This window comes from Dermacentor albipictus, chromosome 3 (genome assembly GCF_038994185.2).
Source record: "Dermacentor albipictus isolate Rhodes 1998 colony chromosome 3, USDA_Dalb.pri_finalv2, whole genome shotgun sequence".
Classification (NCBI taxonomy): Eukaryota; Metazoa; Arthropoda; class Arachnida; order Ixodida; family Ixodidae; genus Dermacentor; species Dermacentor albipictus.
Window position 1 is genome coordinate 172,349,903 of NC_091823.1, and position 21,882 is coordinate 172,371,784.

The 21,882-nt window shown below is 48.4% G+C and overlaps 1 protein-coding gene and 1 pseudogene across 1 annotated transcript in view; both read right to left on the minus strand.

The window, feature by feature from the left end:
* Sh (Potassium voltage-gated channel protein Shaker) overlaps positions 1–21,882 on the minus strand; it is a 400,727-nt gene that overhangs the window by 132,905 nt on the left and 245,940 nt on the right. The window lies entirely within an intron of this gene.
* Positions 17,192–17,365, minus strand: LOC135902159 (U2 spliceosomal RNA; annotated as a pseudogene).

A 21,882-nucleotide genomic window follows, 5' to 3' on the forward strand; every position in this document is an offset into this window, starting at 1 on the left:
TTCTTCTAATCTCACTAAGGTCGATAATATCCCAAACTATGTCTGATAATCACCAGTTCTTCTAATCTCACTAAGGCCGATAATATCGCAAACAATGTCTGATAGTTCCTCAAAGAGTCCTGCTCAGCTAGCCTCACTCGACAGAGTTCGGCTGTTAAAGGTTGACAGGTTCAGATTCCAACGGCGGCCTGCCCGGACCCAGAGGTCCTTAACACCCTCTGCTGCGTTACAGGTCTGACCCCCGCTTTGGTCAGGTGCTCCGCCGCGGCTGGATACTGAGGGCCGTGGGTTAATTGTAAATACCATCAGCGAGGTTGTGGCCGAATACTGCACCAGGGAGACCAATTCCTGTCCTGGTGAGGGAGCTTAGTGGGCCTTCGTAATTTGGTTGTACCTGGATTAGTATAGCTCCACTCGCTCTCTGCACCTTTCGCCGGTGTCAGGCGTCACTCCAAGCCTGCAGATGTAGTGCACTGAAGAAAGTCAAATTCAGATACACCATTGTCATAAAAAGAAGAAAAAATACCGGGGGGAGGAGGGGTGGATTTGAACTTCCGACTACCGCAACCGAGCACTCGACACAGCTCAGGAAGATAATCCCGCAGGCGGCTGGGCTACCTTGTCGCCAAAAAGTACGGCCCAGAGGGCCCTACATGCCTAAGAGATTCTCTGATTTGCCTAAGAGATCGCTGCGTTATATTTTCTAGTCTTGTCAGAAAGTATGTGCAAGGTATGTCGGTAGTGTATCTGCAAAACGCTTTTGGTAAAGATTTCGTGTTGCACGATATAGTGTCGATTCTCCGCGGTCCTAACCTCTTGTTTCCCGAATCTCACGCATGCACGCGGTCTTGAACGCGCCTAGGTACACGATATGTTTTCGCTGAACTTGAACAGCACGGAACACTTGCGTGTAAAAATGGCCCATTCGGCGGCGGTTTTGTGATGGTTTCGTGTGGTGGTTCGAAACGAAGGACCGAGGGACCAGTTATGGCGAAGTTACCAAGAGTTACCGATTAGCTCGGCGCACAATGCTGCCTCCCGACCCGGCACTCAGTCGCGAGGAGACCGTCATCCTAAGGTAGATACAGACCGGGTCACTCCTCGCCCCAGCAGTGCTACACGTGCTTCCCCCAGAACTCTATCCGAGTAGTGTGTGCGGTGTTCGTGCAGTGGATCCGGCGGACCAATGGCGCATCATGTGGGACTGTGCCAGGTTCCCGACCGAAGCTACCTCCACACGTCATGTCCGCCCGAACTTCAACGTGCAGCGCAGTCTACGGACGAGGACATTCAACTATGGGCCGTCCAGCAGGCGCGGTCTGCGCTCGAAAGGCACAAGCCTCACGACCCACCACAAACGGGCCGAACTGGGGTAGCAAAGGGGTGGGCATAGCCCCGGCTCGACGCTTGGCCAACGTCACGACGCGTTAGACCGTCCGTTGCCGGCATTTTAATGAAGTTATTCCTGTCCTATCCTAGTCTTTATTCCGAAAACAACAAAATTTTATCAAGCGCACGATATGGCTACATGAAAGCGAAAAGTACAGAACTAGCCTTACTGACTTTGACTGTCGAAATTAGGCAGGATACTTAAGATATGCTCCTCACAATGGGGATATTTCTTGACCTGACAAAAGCATTCAACGGTATCAATCACAAGAAACTGCTGCCTGAATTAGAGGACTACGGTATTTGTGGAACTCCAAATAAGTTAACAGAAAGCTATCTGACGAAAAGGCAACAGTACGTCCGCATCAATGGACGAAGATCTCATAAGAAACCCATTAATACAGAGGTCCCACAGGGGTCAGGGGTCAATGTTAGGCATACTTTCTTCTTCATTGTATTCATAAATGATGTCCCATCGTAACTACAAGAAGAATGTGTTTATACGCAGATGGCACAAATGTGTTCATAGCGATAGAGAATGAAAAATATTTACTCAAGAAAACCTTTTCGCAGTCTCAACCAGCTCTCTTACTGGTTACACACAAATAAATTGATTCCAAATCTTCCTAACACAATTTTATAGCTTTTTTCTGCTAAAACTACGTCGCTTAGTGAGGATGGCGAGTTCGTCTTTAATGAAATTGCTCTTAGGATTAGTGATCGACGAACATCTGACGTGGCACAATCATGTACACTAGGTAACTAGAAAGATTTACAAAAGTATACCAATATTTTATAAGCTAATCGTATATATTTCCACTAGGAACCCTTCTAATCTTTACCGTAGTTATGTCGAATCGTATGTGTCATATTGTATTTCAGTTTATGGACTTACATATCCGACAACATTACAGCCACTTCAGGTAGCTCAAGATACAATTCAACGAATAATTAGTTTTGCCTAACGTACTTAGTCTCTATCATTTGGTTTTCCGCTATATATAAAAACGTTGCATAATCACATACGTTGCCGCATTACAGTTCTTACGTACAAATTTCTAAAAAAATAGCATACAAAGCCCTACAGTTTAATTTCATCAACACGTAACACAGTATCCAACACAATCCTCACTCATTATTAACGTTGCTAACAGTTTCACGTACACGCATAAATTATGGAACATTTTTCCTTACAAAACTGCAGCCAGTCTTTGGAATACCCTTCTTCATCATAATCCATTTTTCAACTCACTGCGCCAGCACTTCCTGTGCAATTCTTAAATTCACCAAAAGTTAGTTTCTTTTTGTGTATTGTATAAGGTTTTTGCTTTTTTTTAATGTATACACCCATCTGTATGATCTTGTTACACGGATATAAATAACACTATCATAGGGAGCTCTTCCACAACTCAGATCGAGTTGTGGAGTCCCAACTGTATAAATACGATGCACTGTATTCTATTTTGTTATGAATAATAAACTGATTTATTTATGTATTTATTTATTTATTTATTTATTTATTTATTGATAGATAGATAGATAGATAGATAGATAGATAGATAGATAGATAGATAGATAGATAGATAGATAGATAGATAGATAGATAGATAGATAGATAGATAGATAGATAGATAGATAGATAGATAGACTGACTGACTGTCGCCTCTCGCTTCAACGCCAACGAAGCGGCGAGAACACAGGGCTCACGGAGCTCTCAGCACGCGACGCACTCAGCCACCGTCGCAGATCGTTTCCAAGATGCGGGCCCGCGTGTCTCTCTTCAACGCTAAGTAAGCGGCGAGAACATAGCGCGCGAAGCTCTCAGCAGTCAGCAGCCTTTGGCGGCATCGCAGATCGCCTTCAAGGCACGGTCCGCGCGGCGGTACCGCCGGCCAAGTACGTTTGGTCCCGGTGGATAGCGGTTCGCGCGGATGGATACGGCGCTAAAGAGCGATAACGACTAATAATGATCGAAACGTCATCAGCGCACTTGGTTCCGCCAGCTGCCGTATTTGCTTCCTTCTTCAATGCTCCTTGCGGCGCCGTCCGCACGAGTTCGTGCCGCCGCAGCGCTGTCCTTTGTACTCACCGGATCAAGTTTCATAACATTAATAATTCCACCGGGCTGCGTGGAGATGGCGTGGAGATCAACAAGTGGTACAATGCTAACGCATACTTGGACGACTCCGAGAGGAGTTCTTGCGTGTTTTTTTATGCACATTAATTTATAGCGATTGCCCAGGAGCAGTTGTAACGCAGGCGAAAGCTTGCATTCCAACACAGGCTTCACAGGCTTCCGAGAGCGAGGGTGACACGGCGCCGCAGTGATGCCCTCTCGCCTCAGGCAGCACCTGGCGCGCAAACGTGGCAGCAGGCTCTGCTCCGTCGAGGCGCGCACGTGACGTGGCGTCGCAGCCAATGGGAATTTAGGCGCCGTTTCGCTGCTACAGACGCCGGATTTTTCTCTCAATAGGTCACTTGATGATTTTCCATCAAAATCATGGAGGCCTTCTAGATTATGAGAAAAGTACGGTATTCAGGCACCTTTCATATTGAGTGACAAGAAGGTAGAGTTCCTCTGAACTAATAATAAACGGAAAGGCGCTTGCATTCTCTGTGTATAAGTGCGCATGTGCGGAAAGAAAAAGAAAGCTAAGGAGAAGACTGCGGGAATGTTTGCAGAACATGGGTACAGCTTGATCACAGGGGTAGTATTTCGAAACGTGGAAGTCTACACATGCGTGCCATACTGTCCTTTCTTGTTCCTTTGAATAAAATGATGTTGACAGTCGTCGCTCTGAGTGTTCACTTCGTCTCTGTCCGTTGTCTTCCTGTCGCACTTCAGTTAATTATGAATCAACACCAACTAGCCCGACTTTCAATCCTGCTACCTTTGTATGGTCAAAGGAGCCAAGATTCTTGAAAGGAGCACTGAAGAGGAACAATTAATCATGTAAGACTGATGTCTCATCATCAGTCTTAAGACTGATGTCTCATCATCATCATCATCATCATTAATCATCTAAGACTGCTGTCTTAGATTTGAGACATAGGAGGAGTGAGTAAGTACGTTGATACAACATACGTGCAATCAACATGTGCACGCGTTAAGGCAGGTCCTTCCCGAAAGATTCCTGCGCAAATTCTTGCAAAGAAGCATATACAGGTAGGTTATTCCACATTTCACTGGTAAGTGGCAAGAAAGCAGATTTGAAGCTACCCTAGTGAGATGTAACGGGTAATTCTATTCGGAGCATCCGTTTCTCGTGTTTTGCGCACTGAAGAGTTTATAAATGTCACAGGTACACATCGGAGGAAAGACAAGCACAATTATGATTCTTTCACACGTGCGCCTATGAACACTGAGCACACTATTCTCCCTCTGGAACGAATATACGGGGAACCGAGCGGATGGACGTTTGGTAGTCACAGCCACATGGAGCCTACAGAAAACGAAGGCACAAAAATCGTGGCGGAAGTATTTTGCATTGAAATGCGCAAAATAATAGGAAAAAAAGAAGTGGGCGAGAAGACAACTAGACACCCGTGGATGCGGCATTTTGCCGCATTACGCTCGCGATGCCGTACCAGTCTGCCTTCCGTCCCTCCCTCCCTGCCTTTCGTATCTAATTTATCTCTCTCTCTGCTTCACTTTCCTTAGTATTTGTGTAGAGATATATATGGCTCTGGGAGTGTTAACCAGCGCCACTGACGGCCACGGCCGCGGATGTGAAACATCCTCTAAATTGAAGGCGCCGAATAAGACATGAACTCAGGAGGAGGCAAGTGGCCAATAAGCCCTCGCACGCTACATGAAGGCATCGAGGCTGCTAGAGCGTAGAGCCGAGTCCCACTTGCTGAAAAAAAATAGGACATTAAAAAAAGTCAAGGTCAAACTTTGCCTATTTGGATATTGCGCTGAAGCCTTAACATCATTGTGACATCAGCAACTTCATTTTTTCCTCATATCGGCAATGTTGCCACGAGGTCGCTGCGACATGGCGCGGAAACTTGAGGACTGCGTAGTCATCTGTATTTCATTTTTGCGTCTTTTTCTGTCTTGACAAACCTATTATCACTGTAGGCGTGGCCGCTTTGTCGTTTCAAAAGGTTAGTTCACTAACAGAGTAATAAGTTATGTTCCTAACCCTCGCAAAAAAATAAGTAAGGTTTCTTAATGAAAGCTTCAAATATGTTCTGCTGTGGTTATGTTTATGCGTTCTCCTTCTCTCCCGTACACGCAACCTCTCTCTCCTCAGCACGTTGACCGCTGCAAGGTAATTACACTTACGCCGGCCGAGGCCGTCCTGCCTGACGAGTTCTTCTTGACCTCCATCTTTGTACTGCGCTGGCCGCAAGCTAGAGTTATCAGCCTTTCAAGCCCTCTTCTTAATCGTCATGAGAATTGTGATCGGCCTGTTTAGGTACGCCTAGACCTCTCTTTAGGCGCCACCTCGAGGGCCCACCTCGGCGGCGGCGCTCAGCAGGCAGTTTGCCTCCCGCCGGGCGCAGGCACACACACGGGTTCTCGCTGCTTTCGGAGAGATGTCCAGTACGAGATCCAAGAGCGCCATGAACAGGACACGGGGATTCTAAAAATTGACGCCAAGAAGGAAGCTTTAAGTATCGACTGAATAACGTCTGTTATTGGATAGCACGCGACTCGAAAGGGTAGTCTAAACTAGTGGGCGACTTTCAAGCGACAATAGCGTTGCCGCGAACTTGGTTGCTGCGAGAACTGACGTCTTATAAAGGGGTCCAAAATAATATATTTTGCTCATGACCTATTCCCCACTCAGCGTTTCTCTCAGAATTTATATTTCCAGCAACGTATGAACTCCCCTCAATTGTACTAAGAGAGTGGCGATGCGGTAAGTCAGACAGAAAACATGAAATAAGGAGACAAAATTTTCGTAAGATTGTTTTCGCGTGTGTTGGAATAGAAGACGATTCAAAGTGCTGTGGGGAGGTGTTTTCTATCCGAGCTGCAGCTGCCCGAAGAAAGCCTGCGTGCAGTCTCCGTGGTAGAAGTGCAAGGAGGACGAGAGGGTGTCGCCCTCTGCCTAAACATTTGTAGTGAGCGCAGAGCTACAGTCTCGGTAAACACGCTGTATAAACATAAACAAACGACATCGGCATAAATACTCGAAGCGTGGTAAAATATACAGGAAAAGTACTACGGTTCTCGCTTGACGCGCATACTAAGCGTGTACAGTGGGTCCCTCGAGTGACGCGCTCTGCAGCGCCGAAGCTGCTCACGTCGAAAGTGCTTCACGAAGAAGGGCTGGGAAAACACTGCCGGATAGCATTAAGCGCAGCGGCTGAACCGACCTCTCCAAGATCTTGCCATGGGCCTTGCACAGCCAGCAAGACGGGCCCGTTCAATAGCCTCGCATTTGTTCTCAGCACTTGACTTTTCGTGAAAAGAAGTTACCTCGACCGGCGCCTCAATATGCCTCCAACATTCCCAACACTGCAAAGCGCGCATAATTTGGCACATTTGTTTCCACAGTGCTATGATGGCACGTTGTATTTCCTCCTCTTAACATCTGAAGCAGCGCCCGCAAACACGACGCAACCAAGCAGAATAGATGGACAACCGCAGCGCTTGTCCTGTCCATTTATTCTGCGTGTTCGTGTCGTGTTGCTGCCCGCCAACTCGACCAGCTGCCTACATTCCTGAATTTTCAATCCTTGCTTCTGGGTGGCAAACCGGACGTGCGTCTGGTTAACCTTTCCTGTCTTCTATTTCTCTCTCTCTCTCTCTCGTCCTTGCTTCTGATTGTGTTATCTTAATTCAATTGCATCACTGCGCCATTCACAATGGGCATAAATACATGTGGGACAGGCTCCGACAGGTGATGTCCGCGCGGATTAATCTAGTGTGTGAGTCAATACACGTACAGCATACTCTAAAAGATAATCTTCTGGTGCATGGTGGAAAGCCGCTAGGGGGCCGTGGAGAACAGACGCGCTTCACAAGGACTCCCGCTTCTCGTGCCTGTCAACCAGGATCACGGCCAGCGACCAACTTAATTTTGCCAACTGCATAACCGGCAAGACGAGAGAAATCGGCGGACGCTAGCCACCATCCAGTGAGTGTCATATTTACTGATTTCTGCAACGGCCGCACAGCCGCCTAGCTAAGCCCAACGCCGAACGAGCGGCTGCGACCCCGTGGCGCGTGCTCGCGCTGCTGGAGCGTACCTGCGAGCATAGCACGGGCGCCTGCCCACGCAGCGACGAACTCCCGAGATGAGCGAAGCAGCAGTAGAAGCAATCAACACACCAAGAGAACAGCTGGAAGACACAAACACAATGCAGATGGACCCGACTGATGTAAACAACACAGAAACTGCCTGAAATTATGACGCAAGCAGCGGAAGAACTATTGAACGCGAGAGCATCTGGATTACGAGGGGCAGAAAAAGCAAGAAGGACGCAGAGCATCAAACGACACAAGAAAGCAACCCAGCCAAGCAACAAATGAATGGAAATCCACCACCACCGCAACAGCGAAAGCCCCGAATGCCGCCTCTACCAGTTGACGACTACAAGGTCGTATTCCGCCCACAACCAGGCCTCGAGCTTGCAAATTGGAACAATGTCGCCATTATGCACGCCATCAGAAGAGCCAGCGGTTTCTCGCAGCAAGACTTCGGCGAAAAAGTGTGTGTTCAAGTGCAAAGAATTGAGAACCTGATTATTGCAAGCACGGCCGACTGGGAAGGCACGAAGAAACTCGAAAATATCAGCGCAATCTACGTGCCTGCACCGCACATATAGAAAACGTGCAGCTGCTATCAACGACGGTTAGTGACGAATGACGGTCACGGTTAACGGTCACTGACATAACTGCAGGCACAACAGTTCTCTTGGCGACGATCATTATTCGTCTGGTTTCGGCAGCCAACATGCTCACATAATTGTCCACCACACATGTGTTAAGTTTCTTTAAACACCCTTTAAAACTTTTCTTGCCTTCCGGCCTCCGCGAGACAACTTCATATGCATGCTGAAAAACATTGCGCCGCTTTTTGTTGCAAGGTAATGCCCCTGTGCACGCGAACTTTTGAGCTGTTCGAGCCACGGGCGTGGTCAGGATTTTGTTTCGAGGGATCGAGGAGGTCCTACTGCTTATATGTACGTTCATGCGTGCGTTTGTATATGTGCGTGTATATATGTACATACAAACAAAAATTTTTGGGGGGCTGGCACCCCTCCGGCTACGCCAATCGTTCGAGCTTAGCCTGTATTAAAAAGCATCATCTGGCTCAGCGCTTGCGAACAATTGCCGCAAGTAGCTCGCAACCAGCAGACAAAAAAGCAGATGGAACACTGCGCGGCATTTGCCTCCTGCGCGCGCGAGGAATGGCTTCACTGCAGAGCTGGCACATAAAGCTGACCTATGCGCAACTCTACTCCCTGCGGGAGCATACAGAGGGTCACTACCGCATCGCAGCCCACGCAAGAGGACGCGTTTCCACCAGAAAGCCCGCCTTCATGCACAGCGTCCGCCGCGGGCGTTTCCCGGTAAACATTACGGTCACATACGCTTCCGTTGCCGGGAAGCGTGAGAAGCAGCCAGGGATCTTTGAATGCTATCGAGCGTTCCACTCTTATAGGCAAGGCTTAAGCGTCCTGCAAATTTTTTGGAATCCCGCCCTCTTTCCCTTCCTTTCCGTATGGTAACTACCAAGAGTTCAGGTCGCACCCGTGTATAGGAAATGAAAAAGTAACACTCCCTTAAGTAATATTACGTGATTTGAATGCGACAGCATTATGACTTTTCTAATTAATTAGTTACGTCCATGATACGTGACGTCATACGTCATCACGTGTCCTTCACAAACCACCTCAATCCACCTTGCTCTAATTTGCAACTACTTTAATGCCCCTTAATCCACTTTAACTCACTTTCATTCACTTTACTTCCCCGTAATTTACTTTACTCCACCTTCAGTCACCTTACCCAAACTTGTTCTAACTTTAATTCTTTATTACTACTGACATCATACAAGACACTGATGACGTCACTTATGGTGATGACTTTTGATACCACTCGTTGCGGGCAACGTCGGCTTTTCTGTCTCATGGGACGTACATTGCTTTCGCATTAAACGTTTTACCCCCCCCCCCCCCTCCCTACCAACTTCCTTTGCGCCTATGCAATAAACGCCTTGTAAAGGCTGCTTCTCCGCAGTAAGAGTTTTTGTGGGGGGAAGCCTTCTTGTGTCGATTACGTTTTTATTAGCGAAGCAAGGATGCTATGCCCATCTAGCCCATAGCGTTATTATGGCGTACTGAGACGCGTATTTAAACGTCGCGATCAAACAATAAGATATAAAAAGGGGGACTTGATCCAACTTAAACGCAGCTCTTCTTGCTTTCGAGGTTCGTGCTACAAATGGCGCGGTTGTTAATAAGCAGACATAACGCATAACCGCCGCGCAAAAGGTTGTCTGCCTGCACTTGCGATTCGATTCCCTGCTGCAGCATTTCTATAGCTATAAGAAATAATCATCAACTAGATGCCTTTTAAAGCAACCCCCCACGGCGGCTTCACTGCCCGGCGTAACGATGACAGCGCGCAGAGCATTTGGCCAACATTCGCGGTGCCTGAATGCACGGCCTATCGACTCGCCCGTGAGCGCGTTTAAGATCCGGCAAAATATTAGCCTTCAGAAGTCCGCTGCTTTGATTACAAGGAAATATTGAGACCAAGTCGTTGTGGTTTCGTAATGACTGCTACGTGCAGACTGTCCATAATATTTGGAGGCACTACACTCTATCTGGATGCCTTCTCTGTACACGAGGGTTGCAATGTGGGCTTGTTGGTAACGCGTCTTCAATAGTTGTACGGTAGCGTAATCAAAAGACAGGACAAAAGAAGCCACACAGGGACACACACAGCACTGGGTGTGTCCCTGCGTCTTTTCTTTTGTCCTGTCTTTTATTCGCGCTACCGCAGAACTATTCGGGATGTCTTCTCTGTGTCTACATTTCCCTGTTGAAAAGAACATATACAGCGCAGTTGTCTTCTACTTGTATTATTGTACCGAAACGCTTGCACGGTTTCGTCGGCCTTCGAGAGCGCAGACCTAACAGCCGACCTGTTCAACGACGGGAGAGAGATGGCATTTATCACCTCGAAGCAAAGCAGCGTCTATGAGACAAGACGCTTTAGTTGGAGGCTCAGGATTAATTCTTGGCAACCAGGGGCTCTGTAAGCTTCATCAAAAGGTCTGTTTTACGTGGACGGCATTGCGTCGCCGCCTAACAAGTAAAGTTATATGCAATGTCTTGCTCTTGTTCTGTGGACAGGAATGTGAGAATTTAGGATTAAAAATTTGGGATAAAATCCCGTTTTATGTTATTCAATGAAAACAGCGAACAGACAGTTTCAATGCAGGACCAGCAAATACCTCCTGTGAAAGAATACAAATACATTGGTGCATGCGTAACCGAAGGCAATATATATGTGGAAACACCGGAAAATAACAATAATAGCAAAGGGGAAGAGAAATTCGGCTATGATGAAACACAGATCCTTATGGGGATACAATATGCACGAGGTACTCAGGGGTATGTGGAAAGGTATAACGGTTCTAGGGCTTACATTTGCAAATGCGGCTGTTTGCTTGAAGTTAGGGGTAAAATCAGGGCTCCATGGTAACGAAAGGTAAGAGGGACGCCTCCCATTGGGTGCGCACGGAAAGACCACAAATGAAGCTGTGGAGAGTCATACGGGCTGGACAAGTCTTGAAGTGAAGGAAGCTCAGAGTAAAATTGATTTTGAAGAGCGACTGAAGCATAGGAAAGAAATTAAACGGATTGCAAGTGTTGAGATATTTGTACAGGAATTATATTGACTCATAGTGGAGGAAAAAAAAAACTAGGCAGCTTACCAGCAAGTATGCGACCGGTATGATAAGCAACATGGCAAAAAAGAACGCCAAACGCAAAGTCAGACAGGCTGAGACAATCTCATGGGTTGCGGAAATGAAAAATAAACTTGCTATGAGTAACTAGTCCTACGAGGAAAAAACGAAAACGGAAAAGAAACAATTGATCATAACTGAAATGGAAGATCCGTACTTTCCTAAGCGATATTAGGATGCCTTAGAACGCGTACTTATAAAGCGAGGTACACCAAGGAATAAGAAGCGTGTGCTTGCTGCGGTAAAGCTAGGGAAACGATAGAACATGTTTTATTAGAACGTGAAGATATCTACCCAATTGCCAGTTTAGGTACCACGGGCTTCCTTCAAGTCCATGAGTTCAGCGAGAGCAGGTGGAAAGGAAACATGTCCGCAGTAGAGATTAGTAAGAGGCGATTGGGAGGTTTTGTGGCAGAAAAGTAGAGAGACAACAAACAACGGAGGCTACAAAAACTGTTGAGAAAGTTTGATGTTCGGAATTCTTTGTGTGTGTGCGTGTTCTTGCAGCGAAGCTGTATATGGCTAGTTTCCAGCGGATCGATGTGCGTAGACCAGGAGGAGGAGGAAAGAGAAAAGAAGAAGGCAGGGAGGTTAACCAGAATAACGTCCGGTTGGCTACCCTACACTGGGGGAATGGGAAAGGGGAAAGCAAAGATCACAGGGAGAGAGAGGAGGAAGGAAAGAAGGAAATTGCGGCAAGTTCGCTGACGCGTGTGGTTTTACAGAAATTGCCTTAAAAGTCACAGGTGGTCGCACAAACCCGTCGTCCTTAAGAAAGACGAAAGAGCCTTCACCGCTTTATGGGCCGACGGGCGATGGGGGCGGTGTTCCAGCAGCACCTGCACAGAAAGCGGCCGATTGTCCAGTTTTTGGAAAGCTTTGGCAAGTTCTTGTCTCTCTAGGGCATATCTTGGACAGTGGCACAGCAGGTGGTCGATGGTTTCTTCGGTGCCACAGACCTCGCATGCTGCACTGTCAGTCACTCCAATTAATGTAGAGTATGCCTTCGTGAAGGCCACGCCTAACCAAAGGCGACAGAGAAGCGTAGCTTCACGTCGAGGAAGTCCGGGTGGAGGTCGGAGCTGCAGGGAGGGGTTTAGTCGATCTAGTCGTGTCAGTCGTAATTTTTGCGAGTTCCACTCGGTCACTGTGAGGCTACGTGCCAGGTGTCGAATCTGCCTTGCAGCGTCAGTCCTCGAAAGCGGAATCGGAACGCTGTGCTCTTCTTGATGAGCTGTGCGTGCAGCGTTATCGGCGGAATCATTGCCACTGATTCCACAGTGGCCAGGTACCCACTGAAAAACGACTTCGTGGCCTTTTTGTTGGACGTCATGGTGAAGTTTCACGACTTCGTATGTCAATTGGTCATGACATCCGTGTCGGAGAACTGACTGCGTGCACTGTAAAGCCGGTTTTGAATCACAGAACACAGCCCATTTTCTGGGTCGTTCCGAATCAATGAATTCCAGTGCTCGACGCAGGGCCGTTAGTTCTGCCGCCGTTGAGGTCGTGACATGCGATGTCTTGAACCGCAGTGTCATTCCTCGCGTTGGTATAACCACGGCACCGCCAGAACTGCACGACGTAGTCGATCCGTCGGTATAGATGTGCACGTGGTTGCTGTACCTTTCATGCAGAAGAAGTAAGCTCAGCTGTTTTAGAGCAGGGGCCGGTAGATCTGTCTTCTTCTGTAGTCCAGGAATCATTATCTCAACGTGTGGACGGGTCAAACACCACGGAGGAAACGCTGGCTTGGCCGCAGGTGCGTACCCTGAGGTGAAGGACGCACGATGTGTACTGACAATACCGCTAAATGTCGAGCAGGGCCTTGCAGCAGTGAGGCTCGCCAAGTGGTGGGAAGGGGTCCTAGCATAATGCCTGAGATGCATACGCATTGTCTCAACGGCAATGTGCGTCGTGATCGGGTAATCCTGCGCTAGGGCGATGGTTTCAGCCGTTGATGCACTGCGTGGTAAGCCAAGGCATATCTTAAGGGCTTGGGCTTGAATACTCTGAATCGCACGCAGGTTAGTCTTGCAGGTGTTGGATATTGCAGGCAGGCTGTATCGCAGGAATCCAACGAACAACGCCATGTACAACTGTAACATAGCATGTATAGATGCTCCCCAACTTTTTCCTGCAAGGAACCTGAACAGGTGACAGATAGCAGTCAGCCGCTTTTTCACGTAATTGACGTGCGGAGTCCAAGACAGGTCTCTGTCAATTACGACTCCCAAGAACCTGTGACTTCTGCTGTATGGTATAAGTTGTCCGTCAATAGATACGCCGTAACCAGACATTGGCTTCCTCGTGAATGCCACCATTGCGCACTTTCCGCATGAAAGTTCAAGTCCTTGTTGACGAAGGTAGCAAGATGCCTTTGTGGCTGCCTTCTGAAGCCGAGCACGAAGCTGAAGTCGTGTCACACCTGATGCCCAAATGCAGATGTCGTCCGCATAGATGGAAAGTCGTACGGTGCTTGGCAGGTTGTAAACTAATCCACTGAGGGTGAGATTGAAAAGAGTCGGGCTAAGCACTCCTCCTTGAGGGACTCCTCGGCTACCGTAATGCTCGGACGTCGGGCCATTTTCTGTGCGCATGTATAATGATCTCCTCTGTAAGTAGTTGCACACCCACATATACATCTTACCACCAAGTCCGACGGCTTCTAACGTGCTAAGGATGGCGTCATGGGTGACATGATCGTATGCTCCTTTAACGTCGAGAAACAGAGCAGCAGATAGACGCTTACAGGCCTTTTGGTGTTGCACAAAGGTTATCAAGTCAACAACGCTGTCTGTTGACGAACGACTCCGTCTGAATCCGGCCATAGCTTGTGGATAGATTTCATAGTACTCTAAGTACCATTCCAGACGTGTTAAAACCATTCGTTCCATTGTTTTTCCGACACAGCTGGCAAGTGCGATCGGACGGTATGAGGAAATGTCCAAAGGCGACTTGCCAGCTTTGAGAAGTGGAATGAGGCGAGTTGACTTCCATTCTTGCGGAACCGTACCCGTCTGCCAGGAGTCGTTGTACAGCAGCAAGAGTGCCTTCCGAGCTTGGTCTCCTAGGTTACACAGGGCACGGTATGTAATGCCGTCAGGTCCTGGCGCTGAAGAACGCCTGCACAAAGCCAGCGCAGCTTCTAGTTCTTCCATAGAAAAAGGGCATTCCATGCGGGGATCGCGTGAGAACGGTGGGTGGTCGAGGGTTCCCGTACCCGTTCCATCGGAATTTGCCTCGCCAGCAATCTTTCTGCAGAAAGATTCAGCGACGTCAATTTCTCTACATTGTAGATAAAGTGCCAATGATTTAAACGGGTGGCGCTGGCTAGAGGTTGTGCGAAGGCCACGAACAGTCCTCCATATAAGCGACAAAGGTTTTCGCGGATCCAGGGACTCGCAAAAGGATGCCCATTGTCGCGAAGCCAGCTTGTTCATGTGACGCTGTATTTTCTTTTGAGTTCGTCTAGCCAATCTCAAATCATGATTTGACTTCGTGCGTCTATATCTTCGCTCCGCACGACGGCGAATGGCTCGAAGTTTTGCTAGTTCAATGTCGAAATCGGTGCGGGAAGAACTCCTCGAAAGCGGATGCGTGGTTGTTTGTATGGCATCCTTTATCGCGCCCTGTAGGTTATAAGAGGTGCCGTCACGACAACAGTCTTCCATTATTATTTTGTATTTAGGCCAATCGGTGCACTGGACGGTTCTGGAAGACTTGGAACTAGTCAAACCTTCGATCTTCAAATAGGTTGGGATATGGTCGCTACCTCGGGTTTCTAAATCGGAAAACCAGTGCACTCTTCTCGAAAGCGACCGTGACACGAGGGTTAGGTCTAAGCAGCTGCCATACGCTGATCCACGCAGATAAGTAGGGCTACCATCATTTGATAAGCACAATTCCCGTTCAGAGGCAAAGGACACCAACGTTCTGCCTCTAGAGTTAACTTTGGAGCTTCCCCATAGGTAATGGTGGGCGTTAAAGTCACCAGTGAGCACCCACGGCTCTGGAGTAGATGTCAAAATTCCCCGTAGGCGCTCACAATCTAGACGGCTTGCTGGAGATAAATAGGCTCCAAGAATTGTAAACGTGAGCTTTTTCTTCTTCACTGTTAAGCAAACGTATTGATTTGCTTCGTCAGGAGACACTGGGTGATGTACATAAGTCAAGTCACGGCGTATAAACACAACAACCTTGCTGCATTCTCCGTGGTAGAGGACATAAAGCACTCATACCCGGACAGTCGGATGGGAGCTGACAGGTGGGGCTCGCAAATCACGATAATGGGAAACTGGTGCGTAAAAACAAACTGTCTAAAGTCGGACATGCGTGACTTAAGCCCTCTGGCGTTCCACTGCAAGACAGATGCATGCTTGACTTCCTCTTGAAACGACGGCATCGCTCGGGCCATGGTTTTACCCTAGAGCCGCAAGCACCGGACTCAAGGTGTCCAGCACCTGCAGTGCGCTCTGTGCCGACGGGGTTTTCATGCTGCTCAGTAGAATGCGCATGGCGTCCATAAGTGACTTCAGCATCACTATGACTTGGCGATCCTCAGTCGTCGTCCCATCCGCGGTTCGTGAAGTCATTGTTGGCGGCGCACTTTGGTGTGACCCCGAAGCAGGTTGTGCTCTTGGAAGTGTAGGCCACTCCTCAGGAGGTGAGCGTGTTGCCGCAGTCTTCGTTTTCGCAGTATCTGTTTTTGTGGAAGTCGGCGTTGATACGGTAACCGCTTTGCCGGAAGATGGTGTATATCTTTCAGTAGACGTAACTCTTCGTGCTGCTCTTCGGGGCCGATGTCGTCGTCGCCTGAGAGTAGCGGCAGCCTCTTTGTGTGTCGAATGGTCCCGTACCATACGTTTGAGTACTGCTCGCTCGTTCCTCACCCGCGGGCAATCATTGGATGAGGCCTCATGAGTACCATGGCAGTTAGGGCACTTTAACACAGTTGCGCGGCAGGCATCGGCGGAATGAGATTCGGCGCACCGTGGGCACACGAGGTTATTCCTACAGACACCTTTTACGTGTCCCATCTTGCAGCATTTGTAGCATTGCAGGGGCTTCGGTATGTATGGTCGGACTGGATGGCGGACGTGGCCAACTTTGACATGTGAGGGAAGGCTGTCTCCATCAAACCACAGCTTCAGGCAACGGGTGTTGCCAAGTCTTGTGATGTGCGTGATAAGAGTGCCTTCTGTAGTTGGCTTTATTAATATTGGGAAGTCGTCGGTTGGTATAGAAATATCGACGTCATAAATGACGCCGATAGTCCCATTGCAGCCAGTAGGTATCATGGATCGCACCTGTACTTTGTCGATCTCCGTTACGTGCCGCAGGCTTTGCAGTGCACTACGGTGTAGAACATCGACTGCAAGGACATTCTTCCGTGCGTTTATTCTCACATCCTTTATCTCATTTGGCGCGACTCCCTCAAGAAACGCAGAAAGGACTTGCCTGTTTAGGAGTTGCAGATTTGACACTGGGTCCACAGGCATGAAGAGCATAGTGTGCGGCCAGCGCTGTGATGGTGTCTTCACGGTAGAGACACTTGGCGACGATGACCTCCGCAGTAGTCTTCTTTTTGTGGTTCGGCTCATGACAAGCGTGAAATCGTCGTCCGACGAGTCGACGCTGTCCGAGTACAACTCGGTTGCCTCGCTGTCCGTGTCACTCGACGCATTTCCACGTTTCCTGGACGCGACCGCACGTGATGGCTTGGCTCCAGGAAGGTCTTCGAGGGCTTCTTCGTCCATTGCCACAACACGGGAGCGGCAGCTCCCAAAGTTTGGAAAGAAACAAAGCGAGACAAAGGTACAAGCGTTCTATGATAGAAACACTTCGTCCTGCGTAGACCAAAAACGTGGGCCGATAAGGAGGATAGTGCGATACCGGGCCGACCCGCGGCTGCCCGGTATTGCACTCCGCTCCGCCAACTTGCAAAAATAAGTTTAATATCTTGGGTTCAAATAGAACCCATATCAGACATCAAGCTGATAAGAACAAAACTGCCCTTTGACCCGCGTCGGTCTGTCTACGTTCGCACCGACCTCTCCATCACTTCCTTCCGCTCTCCCGTGGTGGCGGTCCCGTCGAAATGTCAGGCGCGTGTAGTTTCCTCCGGCTCCTCAGGGCGGCAGTGCCGTTCATTCGGTCCCGACTGTACATATAAATATAACCAAATGTATATATAGATATAACCAAGGGATGGAGTTTGTGGAGAACCAATGTTATGTCACCTGTGTTGCGTGTGACCGCTGTTGGTTTTCGAGTGACCTCATAACCATTACTGCACTGCGGGACGTCCACCAGTGCACGATCTACTTGGCTACGGTGCAGTGTGTGCCCTCGGAGTGCGCCCAGGTGCGTGTCTGTTCTACGTGCCGGGATTCATTACTGAGAGATGTGGTGCCGCGTTTTGCCACAATACATGGGTATATATACCCCCGGGTGCCTCATCATCTTCCGAGGTTCAACATCGTGGAGGAGCGACTAGTCGCGTCTCGCCTTCTATATATGTACAGTCGCGGACAGAATAAAATGGACCACGGGATCTCCGAAAACGTTCGATTCTCGAGCAGCCTGTAGCAGTAACCAGTAAAACTGCCCACGACAACGTTGTTAGCATATTCTAGTCGAGGTCCAAAATGCAAATACCAGATTGCGTTGTGAGGTTGCGGAGATATTCAGCTTTTTCTTAGATTTCATGGTCCATAATATTCTGTCCGCGACTGTACATACGGCGTTTGGCGCATGGCAATAGACAGTTCGCCATTAGGGGGCCCACATACACAGTTTCGCTGGTCATTCACCTTCACAGAGTGGAACTAAATGTTCTGTGCTTCCTTTTTCAAAAACATGGGAAGGACATTAGGCAAAATAAGAATAAGCGCTTTGTGGCAGAACCCATAGCTCGGTTTCAAAGAGGATGCTCATAGCATCCATCCCTCTATCTATCCATCCAAAGAACAGCATACGAATGTTCTTTTCTTCTCGTTATTAGTTATTCAATAGTAAATGGCAGTAAACGGTTGTGAAACTGATTTTTCAAAAAAGTTCTAATGTTACGATGCGTTGATCGTCAATAGCTGCGAAAACTGAGGAAACGTTTGCCGCCTACACATCTGGCATCATTCGTATTCTATCATAACCTAAGGAAGCGAATTTACATTCGTAAACTGTACAGCGCATTAAGCATAGTTCGACGTTAGCGAAGGAGGCATGAAACGGGGAAAGCAAAACATTAATGGAAGAAGGTGCAGCTATTTTTCTTGAGGTCGACCGGAGCAAAACTGCAAAAATTAAAGATTGTAGAAACTACTAAAGAAACCGGAAAATTTTAACTAGAGAAATTCAGCAAAGGCATAGCGCATCAAGAAAGCCCAAATAGCGCAAACGCAACCTGAAGCAGAAGGCGACGGAGAGGAGCGGTGCCAATGAAACAAGCACAGTAAATCAATGTACTGTCAGAAGACAAGCTAAGAAATGCGTTGCAATACAAATCTCGAAACGCACCCTGGAATCATGCGAGAGTGGCAGAAATATAAAACAAGGGTCAACTACGACGAAAGAGGCCTGCGTGAAAAAGGAAGCATTCGCGGCTAGAAGGCAAACTAGAAGCAGCATGGGGAGGCGAACGAAAGGGAAGCACGCCTTGGCCGCCGAGGATCTGCAAATGAAGGCGGATACGAAAGAAAAAAAGAAGGAAAGCGTAGGAAGGCGGCAGGTGCGCCGTTGCTGAGCGATAAAAGGAACTCGCGCTGCGAGTGAAACTGGAAAGCGCAGGAAGGAAGGCCTCCGCCACCTGCGGGCACGAAGCGAGCGGGGCGGCAATGAATATTTAGGCGGCGCATTGGGCGAGTGCGCCTCGTAACCCTGGAAGCGGAGAGCGAATGAGTGGGCAGCTTCGCTCCTCGTCGCATCCTGATCGAGAAGCGGCGGCGTCTTGCCAGGGGAGCTGCAGATGACAGCTCTTAGCCTCGGAAGACGTGCGTGGCGGGTTCTGGAGAAACAAAATTCAATTCAAGTCGAAGCAGCCGAGAAGTGCGCGTGAGCAAAAGAGTAAGAGGGAACGGCGAATGCGCAAGAAAGCGAGCATGGGGCCGTAGGCTAAGGCGTTAAAACAAGCACGCGACCGACTATATGCTATACCCTACGTGAGTTAATGATACACGTTGAACCGTAAAATACTGTTTCTTTTTTATGCACCCAACGTTCGAGACTGTTTGTATGATTAACGCGAAGAACTTGGTAAAAGATAACAGCATATTTACAAGAAAAGGAAAGAGATAGGAAGGGAACTTGTCGGTGACATTTTGCTCAAGCGCATTATGATTTGGCGGATCTTTCAAAACGTACTCCCTGCAATTATTGTCAACTGCATTAAGGGTCCTATCTGATACTGCCTGTAGTTAGAACAGAGCAAGCAGACTTGCTTATCATGAAACAGACTAAATGCTAATTACGTATACATATAATAATGTATACACTAGAGCTCATTTGTATAGACCCACCCGCGGCAGTGGCTAAGCGGCTACGTTGCTGCGCTGTCACGCACGATATCGCAGGATCAAATCCCGGCCGCGGCGGCCGTATTTCGGTGGGGGCGTGTCCCGTGAATTGGGGGCACGTTAAAGATCCCCTGGTGGTGAAAATAAATCCGGAGACCTCACAACGGCGTACCTCATAATAAAATCGTGGTTTTGGCACCTGCCACCCCATAATAGATTCAACAAGAATCTCCAGAGTCTGTAGGCAGACGCCATGTTTTTGTTATGATGGTGGTAGCGGTGAGGGGAGTGCCGAAATCGCGCGGGCGGCAGAAGGCCACAGCGCGTTTGCAGCTGTCAGTCGCCTTCGACGGCTGGTTCCGAATGCGCTGCAGACGTCTTATCGTCGCTGAATGCGGGGAAGTGTGCCTTCTTTAATTCGATCACGCTTCAGCTGACGGAAGTATATCGCGGAGATAATTTAGCGGCAGCGCCCTGCGGCGTCATCTCGTCTTGTAACTGCTTCGCTTCAGTTACAATTCCTGTCATGCAGTTCGGCCAAGCTTTTTTTCGGCGAGATCTGCTTAATTATGCACGTTTTTTGTGAGTCTTGGGGCACTTTGTCGTATAGACTAGACGACAAGGCGAGTATCATATTCGTGTGCAGCGCGCTAGCGCAATACATTATTTGTGCGTTCCTTTTACTCTGCTTTGTCATCTTGATCGTCGTGTGCCCTGAACTTACCATGATTGATATGAATACAATAAAGTAGTTTATGTTTATTAGTTGCACGCTGTCCGCAGTCGTAGGAAAAGGTCTAGCTCCTGTGTGTTTACGTAAGGCTCTGACACGGAGCGAGTATCATCATCATCATCATCATCATCATCATGATTACGCCCACTGCAGGGCAAAGGCCTCTCCCATACTTCTCCAACTACCCCGGTCATGTACTAATTGTGGCCATGTTGTCCCTGCAAACTTCTCAATCTCATCCACCCACCTAACTTTCTGCCGCCCTCTGCTACACTACCCTTCCTTTGGAATCCAGACTGTAACCCTTAATGACCATCGGTTATCTTCCCTCCTCATTACATGTCCAGCCCATATGCCCATTTCTTTTTCTTGATTTCAACTAAGGTGTCATTAACTCGCGTTTGTTCCCTCACCCAATCTGCTCTTTTACTTATCCCTTAACGTTACACCTATCATTCTTCTTTCCATAGCTCGTCGCGTCGTCATCAATTTAAGTAGAACCCTTTTCGTAAGCCTCCAGGTTTCTGCCCCGTACATGAGTACTGGTAAGACACAGCTGTTATATACTTTTCTCTTCAGGGATAATGGTAACCTGCTGTTCATGATCTGAGAATGCCTGCCAAACGCGCCCCAGCCCATTCTTATTCTTCTGATTATTTCAGCTTCATGATCTGGATCCGCAATCACTACCTCTCCTAAGTAGTATTATTCCCTTACCACTTCCAGTACCTCACTACCTATCGCAAGTATGATTAGCATTTACTTCCCGCCGACAACGGACAAACTCACACCACCAATTAGTGGACTGGTGGAGTGTGCACGCGGTAGGAGCATTACATTTTATATCGGGCCAACAGCACTTAATTATTTTGTCCCTCACTGGCAATAGCGAACACACAATAATTTGCGTACCCATGCACGACTTTGCTGAAGGGGGCACCAGTTGTTAGGAACGACTGAACACGTTTCCTGTGTAGCTGAGTGTGAGCATCGCACAATTATAGCAGTTGAAGTACCCACACATTGCGCGAAAGAGAAAAAAAAAAGATCAAGTGATCGAGGCATTGACGCGTGCACAGCATTGTTTCTGTGCACGCTAGTTGCACGCTGCTTTCTCTTTTCGCGGTCACGGGTACTCGAATGCGGCTCACTCACGTGCACGAAAAACAGAGGACACCAGAAGCGTCGATTGCCGTGCAGCAGCATTGCTTATTCGCCGTAACGGGACAATCGCTGCGCAAGTCTGGGCAATCGCCGGCTGCGTAATCGCCGTCAAGTTGCTGCGAGCAACTTTTTCCTTATATCC